This window comes from Aulostomus chinensis, chromosome 1, assembly GCF_037954235.1.
Source record: "Aulostomus chinensis isolate RoL2024-O1b breed Wild chromosome 1, RoL_Achi_v1.0, whole genome shotgun sequence".
Classification (NCBI taxonomy): Eukaryota; Metazoa; Chordata; class Actinopteri; order Syngnathiformes; family Aulostomidae; genus Aulostomus; species Aulostomus chinensis.
In genome coordinates, this window is record NC_141320.1 from 34,925,979 (window position 1) to 34,934,205 (window position 8,227).

The 8,227-nt window shown below is 45.2% G+C and overlaps 1 non-coding gene across 1 annotated transcript; it reads right to left on the reverse strand.

Moving 5' to 3' along the window:
• Window positions 1-3,269: 3,269 nt before the first annotated feature.
• trnaq-uug (transfer RNA glutamine (anticodon UUG)) lies at window positions 3,270-3,341 on the reverse strand. The gene has a single exon. It is a non-coding gene; the product is annotated as a tRNA-Gln (tRNA).
• Window positions 3,342-8,227: the final 4,886 nt, after the last annotated feature.

Below are 8,227 nucleotides of genomic sequence, written 5' to 3' on the forward strand. Positions count from 1 at the left end.
GAGTCATTGTGTATCCTGGCTGCATTCAGCGCTTTCACTGCTGCAGCCTGAGCGGCTGTCAGGACAGGTGTTATTAAGGATGGAAGAGGGGACAGTTTTGGCAGGACAAGTTGCTCCACATTCAGGAGATGGTGGGAAGTTTAAAGCCTGGTGACAAACTCCTTCACTACCTGTGTGGTTCAAAGTCCCTGGTTTGATTGCAGCTTTGACCTGAGCAGGTGTTCATCCTCATCTCAGTAACAGGGGACACTTTATCACAGCAGTGGACAAACATCAGCATTCATCACCCAGCAGCTCCTCTGATAAACAGAACAAGTTAAAGTATTCTGGAGAACGAGGGTATGGATCCCTCTCCCTCTCACATGCTAAGCTAGCACTCTACCATTGGAGCTAAGTCCCTGCTAATGAGCACAGCAGATAATGCAGGTTGACCTTCATGCAGGGTTGGATGAGCGTCACCAGTTGGAGCTTCTCTGGTTCAACAAACCCTTGGGACCAAGACAGGAATTGGAACCTGTGCAGGTCCAGACCCATACTGAAGTTGGTGGAGACAATTGTTTAAACCAGGGACTGAATGAAAAGACTTGCCCAGACTCCAGCTCACTCTTCTGAACCGACCCCTCATCTCTGTGTGGAGTAAACATCAGAGGTGGGGGGTGCAGGTTCTGCTTTGACCTCTGACCTCCTGAGGTAAAGCAGTGGAGATGTTGAGCTTGAAGGAGTTGACGGCCTCCTTCATCTTCTCATTGGTTTGCTAAACTCAGCATCATGAAGTGTTGCTGAAATTCAACATGTCAGCTGAGGCCAGAGATTCCTGCGTTCCCTGAGTCCTTGAGTGTCGTCTCTGTTGTTTGAAAGCACAAAGCTGTTCCTGATGGTCCAGTGTGTCCGATTCTGGGCTCTCACAGCTGTAACTGGGGTTTGAGCTCCGTTAAGGGACTGGTTTTGTGGAGAGAACCAAGCAGAAGAATTGACAGTTTCAGCAGGAAAGGTGACCATTGCTCCACAACCTCAGTCCCAGGATTCAGTCCTGCTTCACCCAGCATGGCCCTATGATCAACAGAAATGAACTGCCAGTGGAGGTCCTCAGTAATCCAGGTCATGGTTTCTCTAGATTGCTGTGTTGTAGTCAGAACACTTGCAAATATCAGCCTCTTTCCTCCATGATCTCTCATTCTTTCTGTTCTCTCCATTTCTCCTCTTCGTTTCTACTCCTTGCTGACTGTTGTTCCTCATTTGTGGCAGAGTTCAGTCAGTGGACCGGACATTTTGCCACTGCACTGTCCATCATCAGGGCATTTAACATCCAGGACTGGCTCCCAGATCATCGCCATGACCTCATCCCCTGCACCAGTGGACAGTTCATCAAGGATGGCAAACATGTGGGTCTCAATTCTCCTCCATCTTTGTAGGTTGGTTACATTTCCTCCTGGTCTTTAATCCATCTTTAGTTGACATTTTTCTGTTGAGCCCAGTTTGTTGACTGCCAGGCTGTCTTACTTTTCAATGGCACAGCAGCAGACAGCAAGAGGGTTGCTATGGTGCAGTTGGTAAAATCCCTATCTATGGTCTGCAGAAATATGCTGGGAGTTCTTTTTTATTACGAACCAGAATTCAAGGACTGACCAAGGAAACCAAAGCACAGAATTTAGAGATCAAAGAAAGAAATCAAAGAACGAACCTGAAGATCAGGAAATGGCACAGATCAATTAGATCCATGGACTCATCAGTGAAGGTTTTCTTTGGTTCACGGTCACTTGTTGTCGTACTGGTGTGATGATGTCAGACCCTTCACATTCAGTTCAAACAGACTCCAAAGTGTAGCTGTGATGCGGAGGGCAGCAGCCTTGTGCTTGGTTCCGTCATGGTTCTCTGCATTGTTAGCAAACTCACCAAAGACCTCCCTGAAAGCAGGATCATTTTCCCAGAGTGCTTTTTTAACCAAGTACCAATTTGTCCCTCTTTAAAAACAACAAACAAAGATGAGGTCAGACTGAGATGGACGAGATGATATGGATGTGATTTATGGCTTTCAAACACCAAATATTCAATTTTTCTTCAGGGCTTTTGAGAGGTTCTGGGTAATGAATGAAAATTTAAGTTGGACAAAAACGACATGCGGGGTCACTGTGTGTGTTTCACAAGTTTCACCTGGAACCAAACAACCTTGGAGGGTAAAAGCTCCAATCATAGCCACTCAGATGCAGCAGCAGAAGAAGCTGTCATCCACCCTGACAGTCAGAGCATCAAGTCAAGGAAACATCACCATCTTGTAGTTCCAAACCTCCACCTGTCAGATTCAGCTACTTCTGATTGTGGGACTTTAAATTTGAACACAATGGAATTTGGACAAGGAGTTTTCCTTCCAGTCCAAACATCATCGTCCAGCCTCCAACCAGAGGTCCATCAGTTATCATGGAGCCACAGGTGGAGTCTGGGTTCTTTTCTAGAATGAGACGGCAATGACAGTCCTGCAGAGTGACATCACTGACATGAATTGATGACTTCAGTCACATGACTGGATGACTTCAGTCATGACTGGATGACTTCAGTCATGACTGGATGACTTCAGTCACGTGACTGGATGACTTCAGTCACATGACTGGATGACAGTGTAGATTCCAATGTAGAGGTTGGGGAAATAGTCTCTGAGAATCCAGCTTGAACCAACGCCCCCCTTGTTTTTCAAAAACCCAAACAGCGACCATCAGTCTCCCTCCAATCTTGTACTGGGTTCAATGTTGCTGTTCCATTTTGCAGCAGTAGGTGTCGCTGTGATCCCAGGTTCAATTCAAGATTCCCAACTCCAGTTCATGCTGGTGACCTCAGTGGCAGGTAAAATGGTGCTTCAGTGGATCATGTGATCAACTCATGTGTGTCCTCACTGCTCCACAGGTCTGTCAAATGTTCTGTAAAATAGTTGGACCCAGCAGAGCTGCTAGATTAGGAGTTGATGGAGTCGTTGCAGATACCAGGGTCCAAAGTCCAGCTTGAACCTGGTTTGTGCAGTTATTTGTCAAGCTAGCAGCGATTCTTTTCTTTTCACATCGCCGTGTCTCCTGATGACTCAGGACCAGTTGATGTCCATTTACCTGTCATGGTGACAGAGAACTTTCTCCAGCTCAACCAGGACAAAACTGAGGTCTTAATTAAAGCTGGAGGCAGCATTGTTAGGACCTGAGCCTCCTCCCGTCCACCGCAGCCAAGGAGCAGGAGTTGGCCACGGACAAACACAACTCCACTTTCAAAGCCTGTCAGAGACGTGCTGGAGGCTCCACCGAGATTTGAACTCGGATTGCTGGATTCAAAGTCCAGAGTGCTAACCGTTACACCATGGAACCTGTCCAAAGAAGATGTGATTGAGACGAAATATGGCACTAATCATGTAGGAGGGACTACAGTGGTCATCTGGTTTTAATTTTCACAAACAAATACGGTTGAAAACTTTGAGACAGTGACACAGAGCTCTTATTTGAAGGACCATGGGATGGGAAATATCCCAGACCTCTGAGATCAGAGCGCTCACTTTGATCTCAGGGTCCTGACTTTGGGGGTCCTTCCTTTGGTCTTCAAATACTTGTGGTTTTTATTGGCAGAACTTTCAACTTGCATGCAAAAAGAGAATCACAGTCAATTTTAACCCAGCAGACAGTGTTTATTTCTAATGAATCAGACAATCGCACAAATGAGAATGAAAGGAAAAAACAATAAAATGTTTTAAAAACCTTCTCCACTCTAAAGCTTTTTAAAGTTCATTTGAAGGTTCAAAGGTGGTGGTGAGGAGGTCACCCTGATCCTCCCTGTCGTCACTGCCAGGATTCTTTCTTCTGGTGCTGTGGTTCTTCTGATGAAGGGGGCGTGATGTTTGCCGTCTCAGGCTCCACCAAATGTCCTCTTTAGGACGCCACAATGTGACCTCTTCACTGCTCCATCTTCCCTGCATCGGAGACACCAGGGTTCCTCCTGGTGCCGACCCCATCGTCCTTCTACCCAATGGTGCGGCCATGGATCCTCAGAAGACGCTGGGATCCTTCTTCTCATCAGAGCCACAGTTTTTCCTGGAGGGAACAACAGGAGCTTTGTTGTAATGTTTTGCTCGGTGTTTCCTGCTCAGAGCGTCAGGATCTGTGACGCCATCTTGTGGTAGGGGGTCATCATCTTATTGTGTGGTAGTGGATTCATTGATCTGCTGTTTCAACACATTCAAGTTCATTATCCATCCATCCATCGTCGTCTTCCGCTTATTCCTTACTGGTAAGGGTCGCAGGGGGGGTGGAGCCTATCCCAGCGTCTACGGGAGAGAGGTGGGGTACACCCTGGACAGGTCGCAAGTCCATCGCAGGGCCAATATACAGAGACGAACAACCATTCACACCTACGGTCAATTTAGAGTGTCCAATCAGCCTCGTCCCCAAATTGCATGTCTTTGGACGGTGGGAGGAAGCTGGAGTACCAGAGAGAACCCACGCAGGCATGGGGAGAACATGGAGACTCCACACAGAAAGATGGCCCTGGCAGACACAATCCTAATGTAACCAATTATTTTAAAATGACAGTAACAAGTAATAAATAACACATTACAGCTGTTCAGTAACTTGCCCAACACTGGTTTGTGAGTGGGTGTTGTCCTGTATTGGCAGCAAAAACTCCTTGAAAGTTTTGTCTTCAAAGAAAAGTGTCCTTTTCATGTTGAGCTGTGGACATCAGCTGACTGCTTCTGTTGACGCTGCCTTGTTGGCAGGAAAAGCCTGAGCCAGAATGAAGAGGGAGTTCAAGGCAGTAGGTTTCACTGCAGAGTTTAGGCCTCCATCCAGCAAGGAACCAGAATGATGATGTCAGCATTCCTCCAGCACTGCTATGCAGCTTAGAGAGGTCGGAGAACCACATGACTTCTCTCACTTGTTATTGATGTTTATCCCTATCAAGAGATAATTGATGTCATGTATATATTTGGATATTGATGTGTCATTCATGTTACATAAAACATGATAATAATAATGTTCCTTTTGGGAATTAATTTTTTGGAGTGCAAGTAGAAAATGTAGGAGCCACACATTCAACTGAGCTGCAAAGTTCTGAAGTAGGCAGCATTTATTGTTCCCACAGGTTGATAACTGACTTGAGGTGGTGACACGGAGACGTGGACACAACAAACGATGAGCTGATTCAGAGACACGAGGCAGAAAAAGGAGGATGAACAAGTTACTGGTGGAGTAAAACATTCAGGAACATCCAGGCCCAAAGACAAGAGAAGGCAAAGCTCCAGGAGTCTTTGATCTCTGAATTCTGTGCATTGATCTCCTGCTTCAGTCTTTGATCTCTGAATTCTGTGCATTGATCTCCTGCTTCAGTCTTTGATCTCTGAATTCTGTGCATTGATCTCCTGCTTCAGTCTTTGATCTCTGAATTCTGTACATTGATCTCCTGCTTCAGTCTTTGATCTCTGAATTCTGTACATTGATCTCCTGCTTCAGTCTTTGATCTCTGACTGATTCTAAACTCATCAAAGGATCACATCAGCATCTTGGTCCAGACTCCAGATGGTGATTTTACCAAGTGCACTGCAGCAGTCCTTGTTGCTGTCTGCTGTTGGGTCACAGCAAAGTAAGGAAACAGCCTGACGGTCCTCAGGAGGAAATTCAACAGCCTCTAAAGATGGAGGTGAATCTAGATCTGCTCATGTTTGCTGTCCTTGATGAACTTGGGCGGTACTCTGGTGCAGGGATGAGGTCATGGAGCTGATCTGGTGCAGGGATGAGGTCATGGAGCTGATCTGGGAGCAGTCCTGATGTCAAATGGACAAAATGTGTCAACATCAAATAAAATTGTAAACCTATTTGAAGCCTTATTTTGTGTTTGATGGACATTTTTTCAATCTCTAATGACCGTTTTAACTGAACCTGCTGGATCCTGTGGTGCCTGATGAGGAGACAACTTGAGTACAAAGTTGAAGAGGAGGGTTTTTGGAGGGGAGATGATTTTACTTATTTTTGCAGTGTTGTAAATCAAAATAATTGCAATTAAATGATAGAATTTTCTCCAAATTTCCTGACTAAGATGGATTCCAAACCAAATCAGCTGTCACAAGGGAAAGTCTGCATGTACACACACACACACACACACACACACACACACACACACACAGACTCACACACACACACACACACACACACGCACACACACACACACACACGCACACACACAGGTTTGCACAGCTATCCTAGTTCGGACATTAATTTCCATTTCATGTACAGTTTCACCTTAATCCTAATCCTCACCAAAGGATGTCTAATCCCTAATCTGAACCTAAACTCTACTCAGACCTAAACTCTAAAAGACAAATTACTTTGTCTTTGGTCCCTGTGAGGATGAGGAGTCCTGATCACGTTCTATAGAGAAATGGTCTCCAATAGAAAAACAGATAAGACAAGAAATGCATGTAACACACACACACACACACACACACACACACACACACACACACACCAACTGACATTCCCAGGGACTAAACCAAACCAATTCCTACTTAACCCTAAGCTCCACCTCAGTTCTAGATGAGACTGGTAGAACATGGAACCTTCCCATCAGCTTCACCACCACTGGAGTATCTGGTCAACACCAGAATGGTGGAGACAAGACAACATGCGACCAATCCTCTCTCTCTCCCTCATCATCAGCTGCTGCAGCCCTTGAAAGAAAACCTTTGACACATGGACCTACAGTAGGAGCAGGTGTTGTCTCCTCTGGAACAGCAGTTTAACGTTGTTGGCAGGACTGGAACCTGAGCAGGGAGACCCCAATGGATTTCTAGTCCATCGCCTTCACCACTCGGCCACAACAACTACACTCCCACACATGAGTAGAGGATTGATATTCAACAATTTATATTTATTGAAGCATAGTAGGTTTTTTATCTTCTCACAAACACAAACTATTTGTGTGTGTGTGTGTGTGTCAGTGGTTTTGATGGAGTAGTGAAGAGGATAGGATAGTGAGGATTTCTCCATTTTTGTCGTCACTCTGCAACTAATTTTCAGTTGAACTCACAAGAATGAACAAACTTTGACATGTTTCTTTCTTTTGTGTGTCAACAACTTTGGTCTTGACAGCTCCTGACAAACACACCACACACACTCTACAGTTCTAATCTGTTGAGAACATGAAACGTGCGGCCCCAGTGACCCTGCAGGACATTTTTGTCCATTTTAAATTTTGATTCATGACCCAGAACCTCTCAAAACCCCAGAAAAATAAAGGTTTGGGTGCATTAAAGACATAAATAATAACAACATCATGTTTCAAGGTTTTCTTCTATCAAATTATTTCCAACAAGATGAGGGAATTCCTAAAATGTTTCAGTTGTTGAATTCTCAGCAGCCTAAAGGTCAACCTCCATCATCTGCTGCGCTCCTTAACAGAGGAATTAGCTCAAATGGTAGAGTGCTAGCTTAGCATGTGAGAGGTAGAGGGATCCATGCCCTCATTCTCCAGAATACTTTAACTTGTTCTGTTGATCAGAGGAGCTGCTGGGTGATGAATGCTGATGTTTGTCCACTGGTGTGATAAAGTGTCCCCTGTTACTGAGATGAGGATGAACACCTGCTCAGGTCAAAGCTGCAATGAAGTCAAGTCATAACCCTGTAAAGCACCAAATAACAAAAGTTACACTTTACAAGTAGAACAGGTCCAGTTCAACACTCCTTAAATGAATTTACACTCAACAATTCTTCATGAGCAAGCACATCCTAGCTTAGGCCCAACTTTTCTTGGCACTCTCCCAGATGCTTGGGAGCTGCTGGGGAAGCGCTAGTTAGGCCTAAGCTAGGAGCTAAGCTAAGTTGGTCTACACCAGCTAGTGAGGGCTGGCTAGCTCTCGCAGCTTTTGGTGCAGAGCTGCTGCAGGTCCAATTCAACCTCGCTAAGCCTCACCTCCAACACAACAAAAAACTACATTTAACACACTTATCAGTATCACTAAAGGAGGCAGAGGAGGAAGAAAACATGTGGCACTCTGAGCAGGAGAGAGGAGGACAAGAGGGAGAAGCCATCGTTAGCTTAGCGTGTTTACAAGGCAGAAAGACTGTTGCTACCAGAATGATGGTCTTTTAAACTTCAGCCAAATAAAGCAGTTAGGTATTAATTTTTGGTGGGTAATTAGTCAAGGAAATAAGGAATTAGCAGGGAGGATCACACTTTAGCGAGCACAATGAAGCAAGGCTCTACGTTC